At 46.2% G+C, this 23,634-nt stretch overlaps 1 protein-coding gene across 1 annotated transcript in view; it reads right to left on the bottom strand.

The window, feature by feature from the left end:
* The window catches only part of DNAH1 (dynein axonemal heavy chain 1), a 3,604,831-nt gene that overhangs the window by 2,807,028 nt on the left and 774,169 nt on the right, over positions 1–23,634 (bottom strand). The window lies entirely within an intron of this gene.

The raw sequence follows: 23,634 nt of genomic DNA, 5'->3' as shown, positions 1-23,634 counted from the left end.
TACCGCATTGTCTGTGCGGATGCAGACAACCTTGCTCACAATCCCTGGCTTGAAAGCTTTGAGTGCCAGGAAAATCGGCAGAAGCTCCAGATAATTTCTGTGAAATTGTCTGTCCTGCGGAGACCACAAGCCGAAAACCTGAAGATGATCCATCGTAGCGCCCCCACCGGATAAGTCCGTCGTAATGGTCACCTGAGGGGAGGGCTCCTGAAAGGGCGCACCCACCAACAGATTGCTGGAAGAAGACTACCATAGGAGATCTGTCATCATGCAGGGTGGAACGGAACCATCTTGGTGTCCGGGTCCACTGCCTGAAGTCAGGAGCTCCGAAGAGCCAACTGTCTAAGTCGCATCTTGAGATGCGCGAGGGGAAGAGCAAGCACGCACGAGGCGATGAGGCCCAGAAGCCTCTGGAACCACCAGGTGGACATGCTTTCCGACTGAATGAAGACTTGACACGTGGTTAACAGATCCGCCATCCTGTCCACCGTCAAGTACACCCTGCAGTCGATCGTGTTTCAACGGAAACCCAGGAATATCAGGTCCTGAGAGATCGTCATGGAGGATTTCCGCCAGTTCACTGACAGCCCAAGACTGAACAGGATCTGAAGGAGAGACTGAAGATTGCTCGAGGCTTTCGCCAGAAAAAAAGGACTGCGCAGAAGCCAGTTGTCCAAATATGGATACACATGAATACCCTGTAGCCTTAAAAAGGCAGCAATGACTGACATCTTCGTGAAGACACGCAGCACCGAGCTTAGACAAAAAGGGAGCACTCGAAACTGGTAGTGCTCCTCTCCCAGGGCGAACCGCAGATATTTCCGATGCGGGCACCAAATCAAGCTATGCATATAAGCATCCTGAAGGTCCACAACGGTGAGTCAGTCGCTCTTCTGAAGAGAGGACTTAATTTGGCAGGGCGTAATCATCTTGAATTTCTCTTAAGAGAAAGGTTGAACTGGGAAAGGTCTAGCATGGTGCGCAGGCCTGCCTGGTTGGATTTTGGTACCGTAAACAGACGAGAGTAGAAGCCCTTCCCTCGTTCCACTAGGTGAACGGGTTCTATAGCCCGGAGATCTAGAAGCTTCTGGACCTCGGCTCTGAGGGAGGGCGTCCCCGACTGCTGAAAGGGCGGATTGAAGGGTGGGGTAGGGGTGACGGTCGTCGGTGATGCTTTGCCACGCCTCCAGATGAGACGAGATTCATCCTCCCACCGGATCTGCGAGTGCTAAAAAATATCATTTTGCAGACTTTTCGGCGGAGAGACTACCTGTCCCTGAAGAGGCTGACAACCGAGACAAAAACCGGCCACGTTGCTGCCTCCAGCAGGAGTTACCCGGCGGAGGATCAGTCCTTCGCAACCTGCAATCTTGGAACCCTCTAAAGCATGAAGAGGAATGAGATAGGGACCCAGATCTCTGACCTTTGACTGGGGCCTTCACAAGCAGTGACAGACTTGGCAGTTTGGGTGCTCGCCTTAGTCTTGGTGAGCTCGTCATCCGTTGAAGAATGAAACAACTTTTTGCCATCAAAAAGCAGGTCCAGAACTTTATCTTGGACCTCCTTCGAAAACTTTGTTGCATGAAGCCAAGCCTGATGAGGTGTCCACCCCCAGTACGAGGCCACAAGCCGAGGTGTCAACATGATGCGCAGCAGCCTCCAGCATATCCTGCGCCAACACTCTAGCGTCTGACAAGCCGCCTTTAAAGTCTTCTAACCTGTCGACAGGAATGAACTCCTGGAAGTCAGCCAAATCTCTCCACAGTTTCATATTCGCCACCGCCAGGATGAGCTCTGCGTTGGCCTGACGCAATTGCAGTGCCGAATTGGCAAAAATCATCTTTCCCAAAGAATCAAGCAATTTGTCCTCCTTGGACAGAACTTGAGCCACAGCTGCAGAAGTCACAGAGGCCGGCTTGGATTGCAGAGTGGCGGCCGCTACCACCGTCGAGGATGGGAGCGGGCATGACGCCAAGGCTACTTCCTAGGAGGTGTGAAGCCTGTAACGGGCGTCAATTCTTTTATTTATGTGCAGCCCGGTGTGGGGTTTATCCCATACCTTGCGGGCCTCGGCCAGGACGTCCCTCAGAAGGAACAGGCTGGTGCGCTCCTATGGAGACAAGGTTAGCGCCTCCGAAAGAAACCCCTTCCTGCGGAGCGTTTGACTCGGGCACTGGTATGTCAAGGAGTGATATGTCCAGTACCCGGTCGTGAAATGCTCGGACAGAGCGGGGCTGGTCCTCACTGTCCTGATCTGCCAAAGGGTCATCTGAAGCATCCGGATCCCCCAACTGCGACGCAACAGTCATCAGATTGACATCACGCTCTGCTGAAGACTTGTCCATCAGTGACAAGGGAGACAGAGGCGGAAGAGCCGGAGGAGGGCCTGGAGGCAGAGGAGGTGCTACCGCGGGGGCGAAAGGCGCCGTGACAGGATCTGTCGAGGCAGGCAACGGAGTCTTAGGGCAGATTTCCCTAAAGAGGCCCTTAAAGTACTCCCTCATATGATCAGAGTTCATTAGACTATGAATTTTCCTAAAAAAGGCATCCTCTGCTGAGACCTTAGGCGCCGGAGTGGGCAGAGGCCTCATGCAGAACATAACCCCACGAACGCAGAGAGGAGGGCTGCCAAGAGGGCCCGCCACCAACCGGGTCTACATAGACCAATGGGGCAGATGTAGGAGGAAGTGAGACCGAATGTAGTAGTGGCATTCGAGCATGCCAGTCATAGGAAGGACGGAACGGATTCACACTGTCGCGTGGATAAGGTTGTCCACCAAAAAGAAGGTTCCCTGCACCTGCTGACAATAGCGTGGGTGGGAGGGAAGAATCCAAAATGGCCACCGTAGTCCACGCAGGAACGCCCGCCATTTTGTTAACATCTGAGCAGAACTGCATCACATGTGTAGATGAGACAGTTGACTCCACAGATTGGTCAGGGGACTTGACTGAAATTTTAGCCTTTACACAAGGATCCTCGGCAGAGCCAGTACTATGGGGCCTCAGATGTTTACTGGACATCCTGTCCCTGAAATTAGCCTCCAAAGGAGGAACCTCGGCAATGCCGGTAACAGATGAGTTATGGTCGACAACCTCTCCCTGTGCCCCCTCAACAGAACCGGTAACACCGCGAGCGCAGGAAAGTTGAGGAATCCACCTCACAGACAAGACCTTAACAGGCCTCTCAGTTCTGTTGGTACACCCCTTAGCCTCGTTAAGAGGAACCTCGGAACAGAGTCCAGCCTTAATAGCTCCCCCGGGAGGGGCCTCGAACCATGGTTTGGTACAGAAAGCCTCAACAGAGGCCTCAGTACACACCCCGCTGTCTGTGTGGGAAGCTCCTGACAAGGAGACCTCAGAGCGAACTCCAGTACCCAACGCCACAGCTCGACTATGCTGGCTATTGGCACCTGATCAGTGAACCTCGGATTGTGATCCTGTATAGGCAGGCCCCTCACGGAAACCCTCGGATAAAACCCTGGTACGCCTATTAGGCCTGCGAGGCACTTCAGGGAAGCCCCCGTTAGCAGAGCTCTTTAAGCCCCTCACGGACCTGGAACACCCCGAGAAGGAGTCAGGGTGCCCTGAAAAGTAAGGAACTTACCGGGCATCTCTTCTTTCCGTAGATGAAGATTTGGAAATGCGGCGGAGGAACCTTCTGGAAGATCCCCTCCCACCTACGATGAAGTGCCAGGACCGAACGGGAGTCGCAGAAAAAATACGAGTCGCAACGGTGATCTGGTCCCAGACACTCCAAGCAGAGAGAATGGGGATCAGCCCTAGCGAAGCGACGCTCGCAAGAGGTACAAGTGGCAAATCCCAGACGCTCCGGCATAGATAGAGGACTACGCGACAGCAGAACTGGAGCAGGAGAAAAGGACAACAGGAACGAAAAAGGCTTCCCGGTGATGCTAGTGCGTCCAGCCTCGACCGTGCTGAGAAAAGGACTGAAGGGCAATGTGCAGGGCGGAGCTAAGGAGGGCGGGGTTACGGCCGCATGCGGTACCCCGCGTAAAAAGTGAAGGACACATTTTTCAATTTGATGCTTTTTTACAAAAAGTGCTCCGGTCCCGTCCCACAGGACGGAATGTCCCAAAAGTATGGAGGAAAGTGGACGGGACGTAGGAGTAAAGACGAGCTGCTGTGAAAGATTTATAAAAACATCCAACCAATCCTTAAAAAACTGATAGATGAAGCAGCTAATCTCTATCTACCGTCTGGCATTTTAGATGAGTTTGATTTTTTAATTAGGAGGATAACCGCAATTTGCCAGAAAGAAGTAACCAGGTCTGCACCTAAACAACAGGCTTGTTGGTTTGAAAAGGAAGTACATTGTTTCGGATTGATATGCTAAAAAGGAAGATGCAAACAGAAACCTTATACGGAAAGCCAAATCCAAGTATAAACTGATCTTGACTAAGGGAAAAAGAGATTTAGACAGAGCAGTTTGGGATCTAGTGGTGGCTGCTAAGACCAATGATATGGTACAGTTTGGGGATTTAGTCTCTTTGGGCCCAAACATAAAAGGCTGGGTAACGTGTTCGAAACAAATGTTGCAGGTGGAAACTGGGTTTCTCACTTCTCAGCCCTGTATAACCCCCATCGGTGAGAACTGGTGCTGAGACCTCTGGCCTTTTAGACACATGATTAAGTCCTGAAACGGTTCAACCCAGAGAAGACAAGCAGCTGGTATATTTTTCTCTTCTGGAAGTCACTGTAGGTCAATTAATCATAAGAGACCTTTGCGCTCCCCAGGTCCTGACAAAATCCCTGCAGATTTATTTGGGGAACAATTAGCTTTTTGGGCTCCAGTTTTGAACATCTGTTTTAATGCCATGTGCAAGAATGTGCAATTCCTGGCCTCCTGGGAGAAGGCAATTATTCATCCGATCTATAAGAAGGGTCCGAGAGACTCCCCAGCATTGTATAGACCGATCTCTCTCCTAGATTCCCTGTTCAAAGTGTTTGGAAGAGTGTTGTCGTGCAAAATCGAAGCTTGGCTGGACACTAATGATATATGATAGGATATGATAGGTTATTTATAACGCGCTTAATACCCAGAGGTTTCTAAGCGCGGACCCGGGGATCGAACCTGTGTTTCTCTGTGGCGTCTTGTTTCCAAGGCGAGCACATTGCCCCGAAGCTATCCTCCCATTCTTTTGGATTTTCGCCCAGGTCTGGGCGTCAGTGAGCAAATCCTAAATCTCTATCTGATTCTGACTAACTCCCTCTTATCTAAAGCACAAAGTAATACATCTGGCTTTCATTGACCTGAGCACAGCCTTCTATAAGGTTAATAGGGACAAATTGTGGGCTGTGCTCGGGTCTCAGGGTTGCCCGGTTGGGATAATAGAGTTGCTGGCCATTTTGCATAGGAATATCCAGGCCCGCGTGAGAAGTGAACCCTCTTGTCATTGTTCATCTTACTTTAAACTCAGGACAGGGGTACTTCAGGGATGTGTATTGGCCCCTGTCTTGTTTTCCTTGTATATTAATGGGCTCTGAGATGTACCGGCAAGGGTGACCATGGACGTCCCAAGATTTAATGGTCTTTTATATCCGGTCTTGGCATATGCCAATGACACGGTCCTGATCGCTAACACGCCAAGGGCTTTGCAGGAACTTGTCAGGCATATACAAATTTTATTACCTCTTTGGACCTGAAAGTTATTGCCACCAAGTTGGCTGTTATGGACTGTCACCTCTCTTGGGGCCTCAAGACCTTCTTCGCTCATCTGTCTCCAATTCCCTCATGGTCAGTTGCTTCTCCAAGCAATGAGTTGGTGGTAGATCTCTTTCTTCAGCTGGGGCCTCCCTCTGGAACAGCCTCCCTGACTCCCTGAAACTTGAGGAGAATCATCTTCGGTTCCGGAAGCACCTCAAAACCTTTCTCTTTGCGTCTGCTTTTCTCCTCCTTTCCTGGCTGACACTGAAACTGCACTGGTTACCTGGCCACCCTCTGATCTCGGGTCTAGGTCCCCTACCCCGCCTGTTGCACTCCTGCACTGCCTTCCTGGCCATATTTTACTTTGTTATTTATTGTGTTATCCCATGTACTGCACTGTCCTCTCCCCTTTCCCCCCGCACTTCTCCTCTTTCCCCTTCCCATGCACTTGCGCGATCTGAATGACACCTGGCCTGGTAGGATCGTTGTCTGTCTTCCCTCCGTTCCCCCTCCCTTGCCTCGTCGCGCCTTGTAACACTTGTGTATAGGCGCGTTATAAATGCCATATCATACCATACCTTTCTCGGAAAAGCACCAAAATGGCCCTGATACTGACAAATGGGGTAGTAATTCCAAGAGTTCAGACTTTTGATTATCTTGGGATATGGTTATTTCATCTGACGTCACCCAAAATTACTTATTGTGGGTAAATAATCCACCTGAAAGAAATCTGACAAGAGCAAGATGCAATTCCCTTCCTATTAGTGCCTCGATGGCCTGGAGGCAGGAAGGTGAATGGGTGTCCGTTTGGATGTGATGCTTAGGAAGACAATTTGCATTTCATTCTTTTTTGCCCAGTTTTCAAAGACATTAGAGCCAGAACGCTGGTTCCTGTTCTGAAAGACAGGCAGTTGGTGCAGTGTCGGCCAGCACTACTATATTTACTATGGGCAGAAAACCAGCGGGTGAGCTGGTCACTGCTGTCGTTTTCTTAAGCAAGGTATGGCCAGAAGGAGGTGCATGCTGTCTTTGTAATCTTGCTCAATGGCCTCTACTTGTACTAATTATTTTGAATTTACTCTAAAATTGTTGAATTGTGTTTATATTTAGGTGCATCTGTTTTCAAGGATATCGACTGCATCGATTTTCATTCTATTTTCTCTAATTACTGTCTTGTTCTAGTGTTATGGTTTTAGATCATTTTAATGTTTGCACTTTCAATGATTTTATGGCCAAAAGCCAAAATAAAGTTTTGCTTTGCTTTATTAACATTACTTTATTCTCTTTATTGTTAACAATTTTATCAAAAGTACTTAACTTGAACTGAACCAGAGGTTATAGAAGTTGAATAGTCCTCTTGTGTCATATTAACTGACATTTATTGGGCACTGGTTCACTATTTATTTGATGTCTATTGAAAGTCATATAATTTTTGATGGTCCACTCATTATGGTGCATATTACCTTAAGTGTACCGCTTGGGATTTGTATTCATCTGCTCTAATCATAGGTGATCTCTTATTAGTCTGTAAACCATCCAAGCATTTGACCCAAAATATTTATGACTTTATTTAAGAATACATAGTTTAAAGCTTTAGAACCCATTTTCCTTTATGCTATGGTTTTAATTGTTATTTATTTGGTATTTATCTAATGTTAGAATTACAAAATACTTAGCAAAGGTAGACCCAACGTGATCTTCATAACAGATGCATGTATTTCAGATGACTGCAAGGCAAAGGCCCACAAATCCATCTCCACCAATTTTAAACACATACAAGTTGACTGGACCGGCTAAAGAGGAGGTGGTATCACAGTGTCACACAAGGAACATGTCAAAATCTTGACTTTAAACTACATGGATACCTTGGACTGTGAAGGACTCCTGATCCACCCGACACTTAACCACACTACCAACCTCTCCTTCCTTCTTATTTACAGATCACCGTCATACAATCGAATCTTCACAGAAAACGTTTCCCGAACTTGATCCCGCAGCTGCAGCGACCTTCAAGGGAGCAGATGGAGCGTCGTGATTTGCTGTTTTTTGGATCTCATCAGAAGGAGCATCCTCAAAGAACCTCAACCTCATCTTCTCAGAGGGAACATGCTCATGGAACCTGCTGGTCCTGGATGAGGCATGACTGCGCCCGGAGGCCGCGCCAGAGGCCTTCTCCTGGTAGATCCAAGCCACTATCCTCTAGTGGCAATCCTTCCTGGCCTTCGATGAGAAGCCACAGCAGATCTTGCATCCGTCCGCGTCGTGCTCTGGGTGAAGGCAATAAAGGCACTTGAGGTGCCGATCGATGAAAATGTTCTTCAGGCCACAAGTTTTGCAGGCCCTGAAGACACTTTTCTTAGCCGCATCGGACATAGACGAGGTGAGATGTAGGCACAAGCCTAGGCCTGTTGACATTACAGATAGAAGATCCGATGATGGAAGATGATCTACACCGACAACCCTGCCGGTAGTCACTGCGCGGCGGTAGACAAAGAGATGGAAGAAAACCATCAAAATGATCCAAAATACAGCATAATATCGACAAATTTGAAGGAGCAAAGAACGAGGACTCCCAACACTAGAAACGTGCGGTAAAAATCTGAAAAATGGCCACCTGGGGTAGAGCTTAGGAGGACGTGTGTCATTGGCTGGGGGCAGTATGGCCCAAAGTACAATGATTGGATATAGAGGAGACAATCAGTTTTCAGTCTAAAAGGAAACAGTTTTCTTTTTACAGAGGATTATGGGAATCCATGCAAGACCCCATGATGGAGAAGCCAGACTCCATACCACAACTGGATGAGATCTTGCCCAACGCGCAGAGCAGAAATCACTTGACTCCCTCTTTCAGTTCAAACCAATTTGCTGTGGAGTTTCCCAGTCATGTCTTTCACCGCTCCATTATATAATCTAAATGACTTCTTTGGCGAAGGTCGTGAGATCTTATGGAATCACCTGTTAGAACTATGCAGATGGCACTCACACCTTAAACAAAATGGCCTATTATGTAAATTACATCACCACTCTCAGCAACAACCATACACAAAAAAAGTGGATGGGTTATGGGCAACTATCTAAGATTCAACCCAGACAAACTAGAAATAATGATGGTCTCACTGCATGCCACACCTGAAGCACTTTTACCAAGGTCTTTGTAAATGAGTACTGCCCTAAGCCATCTAAAATGATCAAGAACCTAGGCCCATTAATGGATAAAAAACTCACGCTGGAACATCAAGTTATTGCAATAGTCAAAAGTGCTTCAACCAACTGCGTTCCATCTGACACATTATGCCCTACCTCTCCTTCATACACAGAGCCTTGGCAGTCATCGCCCTGGCTCTTTCTCAAAATCAACTACGCACACAGCTTTTACCTACGTATGCAGAAATACCTCACAAAAAAATCTTATCAACGGATCCAAAACACAACAGCTAGTCTAGTACTCAGACTCAACAGGAGGGACCACATAACACTGGCTCTCTGAACACCAGACTGGTTACAATCCGAAAACGAATCCAGTTCATGGATCTCTACCTCACCAGAGAGCACTTAATTGTCAAGGAGCATAATTCCTCCAAAATAAAATCTCTGCCAACCAACCCGGGGCCATTATATCAAGTAACAACAGACTATTAGAAACCAGACAATTGCGGAGAAAGACACTTAGGCCCCTCCTATTCCACTAGGATGGACAAACACTGGAACGAACTACCAACAGAAATCTGCACCCTAAAGGACAATCTGAAATTCAAGAAAATTCTAAAACCCTGGGGACGCCTGCCTGGAAAACAAGGCACATTATTAAGGAATGTATAATGACTAGAAGACATCACACATCATAGCACTGCCAAAACCACAAGGGAATGCCACCTGTCTCCCAGAATATCTAAACCTCAACACGGGACATCTTCACACATCAACCACTAACGCCAAATACAACTCACCATAATGCAACTGACACCAAGACCAATCATTTGAAAGCACTACGCAAACCCCCAAAACTCTCCCGACTTTTTAATAAACCCTCAATTTCTCTCTACCTACTCACCACACACAAACCAGCCACTCGCACACAGCTTTTATTAAAAAACCTCTCCCCAATCTTTGAACATCACAATCTCTCGCCTCTAACTACTAACAGTATACTCATCCCCTGGCCAATACGCACCCACACTTTAAACATGAGAACGCCCCTATGTATACAGTGCCTTCAATGCCTCCTACATTTCTCACTTGGAAAGCTTCCAAGCATGCAGAGCCTAGGGTACTTTCGATCTGCAACCTCAACACAGAACACTGCAATCTGGCCTTACCCTCTCCGCCCAACTAACCAAACCCACCCAATATTGTCCAGATCTGTATGAGCGCCAGGAGGCCACGTAAATGGCAGCAATGCATGGCACAAATCCTAAGATAACAAAATGTCATTTGTTTATTTATAGAATAGCTATGATATTGATATTTTGTATTGGCTATGTACTTCATTTAAAATAAGTATTGATTGCATATTTATTTAATTGGTATTATATTTTCTGGCTTTACTGTTTCATCTATAAGAACATTTAACTACAGAAAAATAATCTAAGGTGCTAGGTGTTATTAGTGGTGGAGCTATGAGGCAGGCAGGGCTGTGATAGTTTTGAAAAATAAGCCCCACTTGCCTTAGAAATATGCCTTAATGTACAGCTGTGTACATAATGATGGTTACATTAATTAAGCACCTTACTATATAAACGTTTCAATGCAGGAACTAAAAGTGAGTAACCTCATTATTCTGTTAATTTAATACAAACTAGAATCGTTTTATTCTGCTTCATGAACTCAATCATTGCAGAAAGACAAGAACATAAGCCAACAACACTTCGTTAGCTGTGAAAGTATTCTAAACAGTTGTTTATTAGAATGATGAGAGAGGAGAGACCGGGTACCCAGGGAGGGCTAGTTAGAGCAAATTACGATCAAATGATTCAGCAGTGTGAGAAGAGAGCGATTAAAAAACCCGTCAGCGAAAAGGGAGATATGGAAAACTCCAATGTTAATTTTAAACTAACAACAAACATCATTATCTGCTTCTATAAAACCAGAACCATGGAAGTCTCGCCATAATTGTTCTCTTCAGTGCTACAGTGGAGGCTTCCCTGATAGACACTGTAGTCTACTGGGCCACAACACAGTTACATGACTAAACTGAACCTAATCAATTCCCATATTATAATTTAATATACTAAGAAAGAAGCTTTCTTTGTCCCATGCTTCAGGCACAAATATTCTGCTTCAGCGTGAGGCAGGCTGTCTGATTCCGCATCTGTGGTAGCTGCCTCCGGGTATTCTTCAGTAGCCCAGGAAACACGATGCATTAGTTCTGCAAAAATAGTACTAAGGTCATGGTGATGTCTACCCAGTGTGAAATGTAGAAGAGGAATTCCCTCTAACATGAAATGATGGCCATTTCTTGTGAGCTCATTCGTTGGAAGATGTTTAGGTTTGTTGTTCTTTTGACAGGCGGCTGATGGCATCGGGCCAGATTAGGGCATGACACTACCACAGCACAGCACAAAAAGATTCCCGATTTGCTTCAGTTAAGGCACAGATGGTTTGGGACAATGTCATACTCTAGTAAAACAAGATGATCCATGTTAGGGAGAATTCTCATTCTATGGCTAATTTCCCTTACCTATAGAGTCCCCCAGCAGCTTTGCTGGATTTGAAGGGTTTGCTTCTTTTTACCTGCTAAGAGTGAGACTCTTTTTCCCACTCTTAGGCATTTCTGCTATGTGTGTTCTAGGCTATATTTGTGTTTAATGCCTATGGGATCTTTCTCAACCCCATAGGAACCATCTTTATTCACATGTGTTACACAGCACCCACAGTGCAGTGACACAGGGGTGTCGTAGCGGCCCCCAAACATAGACTCCATACCCTCGGACTGACTACTGTCTCCCAGGGCATGTAAAGTCCCCATTGACTTTACTAGTCAAATCCTATGAACTAAACCAGTACAACCCATCTTACTATGGAGGTACTGGAAGGAGTTAATAGTTTTTCCCCTATGTTCATTTTCGAAGAGGGTACCCTACAGTCCCTCTCTCAAAAGTTTCTGGCTGGTAGCAGTGGTTACTACCATAAATATTCGACCGCAAATATTTCCCTATTGGATTTTCCCATTGTTCGAGGCTACCACTTTTTCTGACAGACTAACATACTGCCGGTGATTTTTAATATTAACTTTACTCCGGTAGGTTTTATTTGCCAGAACTTTAATATAACTTCTTTCTCGTGTCTTTCTCTGAACTCCTAACCCAGGTCGGGGATCCTTTGTTCGTCCGTTTGGTGGGCTTCCACCAAGAAGCCCTCCTTTCGGCGCCACTGAGTCTGGGGTGGGTCCATTGTGTGGGAGGGGGAGTAGGACCCCTGGACAGCGTTGCCTCAGCAACCCATGTCGCACTCTATCCTGATAGGCTGGAGGGTCTCCCGCCAAGATGATCACTCCACTGTGTGAGTGACAGCTAGGCTGTATGAATGGGGATCTTTTTGCATAAAAGCAGGGTCCTGAGGACTGGAAGAGCAAGACGTCGCCACTGGAACTAAGAAGCCGAAGAGGAGAGAAGCCAAATACATCTGCAACAACTAAACCACCGGTGAAGCCCTGCTGCAGCGTCTCACCACTTTTCTCCACACGATGAGAGAAGATCTTCATCTGCAAGAGCCTTCTTCTCTTGAGCTGGTGGGGCCAACCAGTTTGCCCATCGCATTCCCGGACCTGCCTTGGTCGAATCTCCCGTACCCTGTACTCGGAAGCCGGTTAGCCAGGCACCAGTTCACCCGGACCGTGATTTAAAAGGAGCGTACCTTTTATTTGTTGGGCAGCACCGCGGCTGGTTTCATCCGTGGGTAGTGCAGTAACTCGAACCTTCCTCCACGACGAGAGCCTCTCTTCCTCTGCTGGATCACCCAAACTGCAGGAACTACCAGGAAAAATCGCCACCGCAGGAGCCACTTCTTCATTTTAAGGTACATTGTTCCACCAGGCCGCCCTTTCTTGCGGTAGCACTAAAGGTGTTTTAAATCCTTTACCTACCTGTTGGGTTGGCCGCTCCTCTCTCTTAACATTGTCTTTCGCCCTCTGTATCCACCTTTACAAAATCATTAACCAAAGACTTGACTGCAGCTACAAGAACATTTTACTCCTGGGCCCTTGCCCTGTAACACTGACTCTGGCACAGGCCTACTAACTCTGGTCACATTTGTTAGACCTGCTTTCTTTAGATTGATTCTCACTGAGAACTGTGTTGGTGCACCTATTTCTTACAACCACCCTTTCCTTCCCTTTTCTAATCATTGTGAAATGCCATTTTGCTCAGTTTTCTTTTTATGTATTGCCTATATTGATGCACTGTCTTGCTGAACTGGTTCACAAACTGATGGGAAGTGATGCTAGGGTGTATAAGAACCTATTTCTAGATAACTTGTGCTTTCCCTCCCTTGTGAGGAATTGTTAGAGGATCCCTTGTGTGTAGTTGTCACTGTGCCGTTTTGCTCAGTTTTCACTCTGGTTCACTTGGTCTACAATTTAACTTGGGAGTGTGTATAATTTTCCTTTGACTTAATTTAACTTGCTTGATGACTGTGATACATGTGTTTTATTAGAAGTGTATAAAATAAATATATATCTACTTTTTAATGAAAAGCTTTGGTCAGTGTTTCCTTGTGCCATAGTGCTGTAGGCCTATTGTGTAAACCCTGAATACTGCTCATCTCCCTCTTGAGATAAGTCTGATTGCTCAGCCACAGCTACCAACTAAATCTGTGTGGTACAGACTGATACCAAAGGGGATTTATTGATCTCACCTGTAGTCCTAATCGTGTGTAGTGCTCCCTGAGGGGACTGCACAGGATTCTGCCTAACAATCCATTCCTAGTTGAACTTGTCATTTAATCAAATCAGATTTCGCCTATTGTTGGCATATATATATATGGATTTGTATTGAGAAGGACTTGATGAAGGAAGCTATCAATCGCATGTAGACATTAAGAATCTAAGGGGACATTGTCCACCTCAGAAGGAAGCCACATTTCAGGAGGTTCCGTTTGGTTGAAATCTTTCCCATAGACATTTGGGGTACCTGGTCTTTAAGGAAAGAGTGCCAGTTGAAAGCATTCCAAGAGATTTCCACATAGATGGTGGAGTAAAGTCTTGTGATCCATTGTATATGCCTCACGCAGATTGAAAATTATAAGTACATCTAGGATGCGGTTGTCGATGGATTGAAGCATCTCCTTTCTGATGCTAGAGTCGTTTCTTTACCTCTGGTGATTCTGAATCCACATTGGCAATGGATTCACTGTTCTTGTTAGGGAGAATTCTCAAAAATGTGCTAATTCCCTCCACCTTAGAGACCCCCAGCAACTTTGCTGGATTTTGAGGACTTGATTTTTTTTACCTGGAGAAAGTGTGACCCTTCTTCCCAATCTCTCATGTATTTTAATGTGAATTTTACCTCTGTGTTTCCTTTGGTTATGGAGTTTGACAAACTCTATAGGCATCATCTTTTACTCTGTGTCACACAGCACCTTCAGTGCAGTGGCACAAGGGAAATCTTAAGGTTTAAATACCTTCTCTGGGATAAACTACTGTTTCCCAGAGCAGTAAAGTGAAATTGACTTTACTTAGCATTGTACTCACTAGACCCAGCACATCCTATCTTTCAATAGAGTTCTGGAGGGGTTAATTAGTATCCCCTGTGTCAATTGATTGATTGATTGATTTATAGAGCACTTTACACCAAAGCGCTGTACAATGGAACAACATAATACAGGATAACAACAACAAGATAACAGTGGGAGCAAAATTACATCATGAATCATTCGACAAAACAGTGCAAGGAGCAATTAACTGAAGGTGGGGGAGTGGGATTAGGTGAGGGGGGTGGAGATGATTTGGACGAGGGAAATGGATGTGAGAGAGAAGGAGGAGGAGAGGGAAGAGAGAATATCAGAGGGAAGGGAGAGGGGGAGGGGAAGTAGCAAGGGCAGAGGGGGAGGTTTCAAGGAGGAGAATGGAGGAGGAGGGATTTAAGGGAAGTGCGAAATGAGGTGAAGGTCGTGGTAGAGCGGATTGTGAGAGGGAGTGAGTTCCAGTGCAGAGGTGCAAGGAGTTGGAAGGAACGGAAACGGGAGGAAGCGTAGGGGGATGGAGGTACAGTGAGAAGGAAATGATCAGCAGAACGAAGGGAACGGGAGGGGGAGTAGAAGGAGAGAAGGGAGTAGAGATAAGGAGGAGCAAGACCATGGATGGATTTGAAGACAAGGCAGAGAAAGTAACATTTTAGCTGTAAGTGAAATGGTAGCCAACCAAGGAGAGAGTGAGGAAGAGATGGAGTCACGGGAGGCAAGGAGACAAAGGGTGCGTACAGCAGAGTGGTAGATCGATTTAAGAGGGGCAAGATGAGATGCGGGAAGTCCAAAGAGTAGAGAAGAGCAATAGAAGAGGCGGGAAAAGATGGGAGGAAGTGCTCATATAACATTTTTATGTTACCCTTTCCTCACAGAGTGGCTGGTGGCAGTGGTTTCATGTCGAACTACCATGGTTTGCATTTACCGCGGTCATCCTTTTTCGCCATGTCTTTATGGAAAGGTCCTTCTAGAGATTTTCTCTGCGCGCCAACCCAGGTGTGGTCTCCTTGTTCATTCGCCTTTGGCGCGCTTCAGGAGTGAAACCTGCCTCTGGCTCCAGAGTGTAAAGTTTGCAATAAGGCAGATGTTTGCCAGTGTGTTAGAGTCTGTGTTAGGTCTTTTCAAGAGAGGCACAATCGAGGTTTGGTAATAGGTGATGCCACCATCACTTTGCTAAGAGAAACAATGCAAAAGGTGAGAGATGGGTCCAGCATAGCAACGTTTGCTTTCACGAAGATTGATTGGCATCAGTCTATATGGGCTGAGAATATGTTGGTTATGTCAACAAGGGGGCACTTGTGTAAGGACACTTGGAGTTGGTAGGAAAGTTAGATATTGCAGGTTTTTCATGCCTCTAGTGTCACTGATATATTGGATGTACAGGTTCATGTTCATTGCTGGCAAAGATTTGACAAGATCAGGGTAAATCTTCAACACTTCTGATAGTGTGTTAGATCCCTTTGTGATCCAGTTGTAATGGTACAATACCAGATTGCTACACCAGATTGCATTTTGATAACTCCTAATGGATTTTGCATGTTAGTATGTGTCTATCTAAAAGCCAGCTTTGTACAAATAAGTGAGTTTTCACTCAGGAAGTCTGCTAAGTAATTTATTTTATACAATAATTATAAACTGGTTTTATCTGAAGCACTATAAAGAAGTAAAAACAGTACAAGGACCATTCAAATAACAAAACATATGGCACATAAAATAACTCCTATGACAAAACAAATATCAGCTCGGAAGGCAGCATCTTGTGAAAAAGCAACCTGTAGAAGGTAAGACTTAAGCCATTTATTAAACCGGTTTAAGAACAATTATCCAAATGAAGAGCATTCCACAAGTTAAAAGATAAAAGGTATAAATGAACAAAAACGAGAAGTCGCTCAAAGAGGGCACAAAACAAAGAAGAAAAGGAGAAGCAGAATTAAGGACCATGGCTGGATGATATAGAGAGACCAAAGAACAAAGATAACCAGGCGTGAACAAAGGCGTGAACACCTATACTCATGTCTCAGTTTAATAGGAAACCAGTGTAGTCGAGCCAGGAAAGGAGAAATACTAAAAGAGAAATGCAGACCAAACAAAATTCTTTAGCAGAATGCAAAACAGAACAAAGAGGAAAAAGTGAATAGTTGGAGAGTTCGCCATATAAATAGCAGCAATAACTGAGATGAGATAAAACAATATTGTGTAACAAGGTTTTTGTTAACAAATATCACATTTTCTTAATGTAAAAAAGATGAAAACGAGAAGACTGAACTGACTGTTTCCTGTCAAGCCACATGTTGCTTGCCTAACCACAGTCTTTGATCTTTTGCTGACTGTGGCAGAGAGAAAGCCAAATATCCTTACTATTCTGTGCTGTATTTGATTAACCACAACTTGACTATCCAGTAGTTATAGCGCACTGAAATTCACTGTGTAAAAGCATCATCTTAGAAGGTGCCAAAAAGGCTTTTACAATGTCTATCCTTTCACATAATGTGATATAGCAAAGGCATTTGCTGAAGTCTGAAATGTTATGGAACTTGCTACAGTTAAGACATATGACATAGGACATGGCTACCATATAGACATAACTTGGGCCAACATGGGGGCGTGGCTAAGAAGCCATGCTGTAAGGACACGTCTCTCTCAGCTCCCGCCAATCCGATATGATCCTTGCCTGTAACACAGGCGCCAACGCGTGTTGATTCCTGGCAGAGCTCCACCAGAAGGACGAAGAGTGTGGGCACAAGTGTGCGCAAGCAGAAAGCTGTCGGAATATGTATTGCGGAGCACTGGCTTACGAAGAATAAGACCCAGCCAGCAGCAGTAAGATCAAAAAGGCGGACGTGAGGCAGTAGTCTGCATACACATAGTAGCGATGTGGTATTGAGGGGCTGCATAACATAATCATGGATCCCAGTGGGCGAGCTAGATCCCGCTTTTGGTCTACGGGGGGGCCGTCCGGTCAGGCTAGGTATCTGAGGCGGGTGGGTCAGTTGCCGCAATAAGGGCAGCCGCACCGCGTGTAGAAGGGCAGAAGAGCCCAAGCGAGGTGTGGAAATGGCGAGCACAATGGCGACTGCCGGTATGGGCAGAGGAGCCGCGTATAATGTGGTAGGTTGGGCGGCGGCAGTGGCGGCCCTGGGGATATGCTACCTTAAAGTATGGCAGCGAGGGCGCACATACTCCTAGCACCGAGTAGACACCAGGGCACCCGGAAAGCGGGTCAGTGTGCATGGCGGCACCCGAGGCCAGACTCTGTACACCAGGATAAGTACTTAAGGCAGAAGCCGGCTCCGGCGGGTCACCGTTGGGGGGGCAGAGACAGAGCCTGACCCTGTCCACATTGGGCAAGAGTGGAAGCAAGCACTTGGGGAACAAGTTGCCGGATGCTTCGCACCGGATTGTGCAATTCAGCATCTATTACAGCCCAGTAGAGAGGTCCAAGTAAAAGCCATACGCCGGAACACACAAGCACATTTCAACAACAAACAAACGCGGACAGAAGCCGGTCACGGAACAGCGGCGTATAAGACAATAAACCCTAAGAAGCAAGGGTAAGCTGCAAACAGGAGTCGGCTACCTCGGCAAAACAAGGGGCCTGGTTAGTGGCACTAGGTTGCAGAGCTATGTGCGAGGGCACGCACATATATGACTGTAGCACGATATAAGGGACCAGCATCAGCAGGCAAAGCCGAAAGCTGCAGCACCAAAAGTGTGTGTGTCTACTGCTAGCCTCTAATAGGCACGTGAAGACCTCGGGGCGGGGAGGGAGGGAGACTGGACCGAAATACGCTCAAGAGAACATTCATGCACGGGGAGAACACTGGCAATTGCCAATCCGCCTGGGGTGGCCTACATCAGGCAGCATCACATGTACAACACACATAGGAGCAATCGGCTACCTTCCGAAGTGGCACACAGATGCTAACCACCACAGCAAGATAGACAGCGTCGCCCATCGGCGGAGGGCATTGGGGACACTTGAGACAGCATTGCAGCCGTAGAAGATAACAAGCAGCCTCGATCCAACACTGGCTGGTAATCAGTGGCACAAACAAGAGGCAAGTATGGAACTCAATGGGGGCAGAAAAGCCAGCACAGACAGAATCAACCATGGTGTGCAAGTCCTAAAAAAACAAGTCTAAGCAGCCCACATTGGACACTTTCACTAAATCCACAAACTCAACTGAGAATACCATGCCAGTGATCTCATCGCCACAGGAAGAGCAGATCCAAGTGAAAGGGGACCAGCAGGTCCAGGACCCCATAGCAGCCTTGAAGATTGCATTAGAATCCAAAATGGATGCCATCAGCCTGGACATGAACCTCCTTAGGCAAGATGTTTGGTCTCTCGCAGAAAGCATAGGAGCTCTTGTTAAGGAAGTCGCAGTGAATACAACCAGCCTGAAGGACACCTCAAGAGATGTAACGATCCTGCAGCAGCAATTGCGGAATCTCGAGGGTAAAGTTGAAGATGCAGAAGGGCAGGCCAGACGCAATAATGTAAGAATCAACAGACTCCCGGAAGGGGAAGAGGGTGCGAACCGCACTAACTTTATAGATAATATGCTGCTACAAGAAATCGGCCCAGGCACTCTCACTCAGGGCTTCACAGTAGAAAGGGCACACAGGTCTCTGATGAGGAAACCACATCCAGGAGCCCCGCCACGGCTCATTATAGCCTGGATATTAAATTATAAAGATAAAAAGAAGATTCTCGAACACTTATGTAAAGGCGGCACGATACAGCGAGCATCTGCCAATATTACCGCGTACCCGGACTACACCTTGCAAGTGCAAAAACAGAGCATGCACTTCACATGGGCCAGAGGAGGCTGCGGGTGACTAACCTCAAGTACATGTTGCTATATCCGGCAAGGCTGAAAATTTTAAGTAAAGGCAGAGCCCTCTTCTTTGACACCCCAGAGCATGCACATAAATGGATGGACACGGAAAATGTACCAACCGCAGTAGACAAGCAGACCACAGACGAGCGGGATACATGCTGAAGGGCCTACAGAGGATCCATAAGGACATGGCCAGACACGGCCGCCTGATTGCACAGTGGTGCATCCTTTTTGCTTAAGACTCAGACACTAACACCTCGATGGACTGCAGGAGCCAGCAGTGTAGTCTCCATCTGGGAAGCACTGCAGGGAAGCGTCCTTCACCTAAGAGTGGATTTGTTCAAGGATACGAGCGGTTAAGTATCCGCCTGCTGCACTCCAGGCACCAGCACAAGCAACTGGGGCAAAGGTGAGAAGCAGGGATGCCGGAGTATAAGGTATTGAGTGTTCCTAGTGATTGCATCGAATGCAAAAGCATCGAAAAAAATGTATCGAAAAAATGCATTTTTTATTCTTTTTTTTTAATGGGGGGGTCCCCCTAACCCCCATTTTTTACCCCTTAAAACCCATTATAGTTTTTTAAAAAAAACCTTACCTACAACAAAAATGCATTTTTTCGATGCATTTTTTTCCAAAACTTTTGCCTTCGATACTATGTATTCGATGCAATGCCTGGATACTGGTATTGAGCTGGCCAATTGTTGGGGTGGGGAAGGGTATGGCAGTTGGGGTAGTTAGTTGGGAGTTAGCATATAGATCAACACAAGATATGTATAATATGCGCATCAGACTGTCGAGGTATGTAGGAATGCTTATTCCTGATGGGAGAACTTAGGATAGCCTTGTGGATTGTCAGGGGGCTGAACAGTTATATCAAACGAAATAGAATAATGACATGTTTGCAACGCCAAACAATTGACATAGCACTCCTTCAGGAAACACACCTCCCAGGTGAGAAGCTAATTGCCCTAGCTAGAAACAGGAGTGGTACAACCCTGGGCTCACCATACTCAGCATATGCTACAAGGGTTCTGATATGGGTGGCGCCGTCTGTGCCATTCAAAGTCCTCAAGACTTCTGCGGCCTACTTCCGCTCGCTAAACTCCCAAATTGGCACATTTAGAGATGGTACATTAGTATGGGGGGAGACTTTAATTGGACGCTGAACCCGAAACTTGATAGATCAGATGATAAATCCTTACATCCAAACCCTGCAGCCAAAGCCTTGAATACACTGTTGCGAGCATTCAAATTGTCCGACATATGGAGGGCCCTACACCCGCAAGCTCAGGGATATTCACATTACACTGTCCCCAAAGATCTATACACCAGACTGGACTATGCCTTCACATGGGAAGAGACCCTAGGTGAATTCAAAACGGCAGAATACAAAGAAGGAGTGCCATCAGACCATGCTCCCCTAGTGGTCACATGGCAGAATTCCCCACCTAGGGCACGTATCCCGACTTGGAAGTTTAGAAGCAAATCCCTAAGAGATGCAGTGTTCCGGGAACATCTACGAGGGTGTGAAGGACTACTTCAAAAACAACACAGGGAGTGTAAAATCAGCTGGTACACTATGGGAAGCCTTCAAAGTAGTGATTAGGGGGACGGCGATAGCTAAAGCTAAAGGAATGCAAGCCTTGATAGAAAGTGATTTACATAAAGCTGAGACTAAGTTAGAGGCCATAGATTGTTCGGGTGATACGTCCGGGGATCGGGCCCAAGAAGTTAACTGTTTTCAGCAGGAATGTTTGGAGCACTGGGAAAGACTGGACAAGCGGAGCTATAAGAAATACGTAGAAATGCAACACACTGAAGGGGATAAGCCGGGACGCTTGCTGGCCTGGTTATACAAAAGTGAGTCTAAGCGGGACATGATACGAGCGATTGTTGGGGGAAATGGGGAGGTTTGCGGGATGCAAGAAGGCATAAACAAGTGCTTTCATGATTATTACAGGGAGTTGCATGCAGAGACATCAGTAACACAGTCGTCAGAAATAGACGAGATCATTGTACAGATAGTTCTCCCCAAGCTGGATGCAGAGGCAGCTGGCAGGATGGAGGCTCCCATAACCATAGAGGAGCTACAATCCACCATAAGAGGGTTGCCGACTGGTAAAGCCCCAGGGGCAGATGGATTACCCAGTGAATTGTATAAGGAATTCATGGCAGAAGTTGCGCTCCCGTTACTAGTGATGCTGAATAAAGCGCTAGACACAGATGGAGTAATGGCTGTTGGGGAAAGGCACAAGGCAGGGCTGCCCATGGTCTCCTATGTTATTTATACTGGCCTTGGAGCCATTAGAGGTGTATCTCCAGAAGGAATATCAAGATGCAGGCATAGTCATACAGGGTAGTAGTAACTTGATTTCCCTATATGCTGATATGCCTGTGTACATACAGCACCCAGAAACCAACTTAAATTATATTTTAGATGTGTTTGAGCTCTAGGCAGACCTATATGGTATCACGATTAACGCACAGAAATCGTGTTTGTTTCCCCTTAGTGGGGTATAGGTGGAAATCCCCGAACACATTGCCAGCGCTACCGATTAAGTGGGAGGCGAACACATTTAGATACCTGGCAATAGATATGTTCTATGACCCCAAGACAGAACACTTACAGAACACACTAAAAGCGGCAGAGAGAAGACCATGACTTTCTAAGCAAGATTGCCACTCTCATTGATGGGGAGGGCGGCACTGCTAAAGATGGTGGTGTTCCCGAGACTCCTTCATTTTTTCACTACTATCCCATACAACATACCTAAAGGCTTTTTTAGGAGACTCAAAGCTACATGTCGTATCTTTCAATGACACAACTAAAGATGCCGGATGGCACTAACGAAATTGCAGAGGTCGTATGACCAAGGGGCTATAAAAGTGCCCAACTTTGAAGAATATTTTGTGGCGTGCCAACTGCAATTCGTCACTAACTGGCTGTCGGACGAACTGACCCAAGACACCTTGTTGCCAGAGCCAGCATGGGCCCCATTCTTTTTGCGAGACGTGATATGGACCGTAGCGCCACGTTTCCAGAACCCCCCGCTACGGCTGACGCTGGGTAGGACGATATTGCATAGGGCTTGTCACTTTCTAAAGAAAGAAACACCCTACTCCCCCCAGATCCCATTGGTGAAATTAAAGGCGTAGGATCCACAACTCAGACTAAATGTGAGGAAGCATTGGGAACCCATGGGGGTAGTGACGGTGGGAGGCTTAATACGAGAAGGTAGATTGATGGACTTCAGTGCGCTTACCTCAGAAATAGGCATACACGCAGAAAAACACAATGTACGCTTCACTCCTCACTTAAATAAAGCAGAAATGGCATGGTATCAGATAGGGAACTACAGGAAGATGAAATATAGAAACACGTTATGACATTTCGGAAGGTGTCGAGAATATACGAGCAATTAATGTCACGGAGGAGGGATATGCTTGAGCAGACCAGGCGTGGCTGGGAAGCAGACCTGCAGGAGCAACTGACAGATGCAGTCTGGGGTAGAGCATTAGCTTATCATAAAGTATCCAGCAATGTAAAGCTCCGGTTCATTCAGTTGTACGTAACTCATAGGGCGTATCTAACCCCAAAAAAGATCACCAAATTTAGCAAAGCAACGGAACAGACCTGCCCAAAATACTGAATGATTAATGTGGACCTGGTACATATGTTCTGGGCTTGTACGCAGATCCGACAATACTGGGAAGAGATAGCTTAGGTCTTAGCCAAGGCAGGTATAACATTAGACACAAGATCTCCTAAAGCCTGTATGCTGGGCACTTTCGCGTGTCCGAAGCAGGTAAGACACGTCAGTAAATTGAAAGACCTAGCATATATTTTGGCGAAACATAGTATAGCAATGGATTGGAAAGTGCACAAGGGTCCGGAAGTGCACCTGTGGTGGAATGGACCTCCAAAAATGGACGCTAGCAGAAACCTCAGTGTGGCAAGAGGCGGCCCATTGGAGAACAAAATACAAAATATGGGCTTAGATTCCTGGAAGCATATGGTGCAGGTATTGATGGCCTCAGCACACAGTGATACCCAAAGAGCAATAAATGCCCTGTGACTAGCGACAACATATACACGTATTTCAGTTGGATGTCACGAGTTAGGAATAAAGGAGGTGGAATAGGCTGGGGTGAGAGGAGCACTAACAGACACAATCAGTGGTATATTGAAATGAAATGCATATATTACACTGTTAAGAAATCAATAAAAATGTATTTTTTTTAAAAAACTTGGGCCAACAGTAGAAAAGACTAGGTTAAACAATCATTGGCAAAGCCAACAGTTTAGATTTTATTTTAGGCAACAGCTGTAAAATCGTACGAGTTCCCCATTCCCCAAAGCACTTTGGATTAAGGCGCTATATAAATAACACATCATTATCATTATCATTATATGATAGCAGTGCCTTGAAATGCCTAATACCTATACAC

This window comes from Ambystoma mexicanum, chromosome 2p (genome assembly GCF_040938575.1).
Source record: "Ambystoma mexicanum isolate Mex_15411 chromosome 2p, UKY_AmexF1_1, whole genome shotgun sequence".
NCBI classification, from domain to species: Eukaryota; Metazoa; Chordata; class Amphibia; order Caudata; family Ambystomatidae; genus Ambystoma; species Ambystoma mexicanum.
Note: the sequence above shows the minus strand (reverse complement) of the source record. Positions and strands in the feature narration are given on the sequence as shown.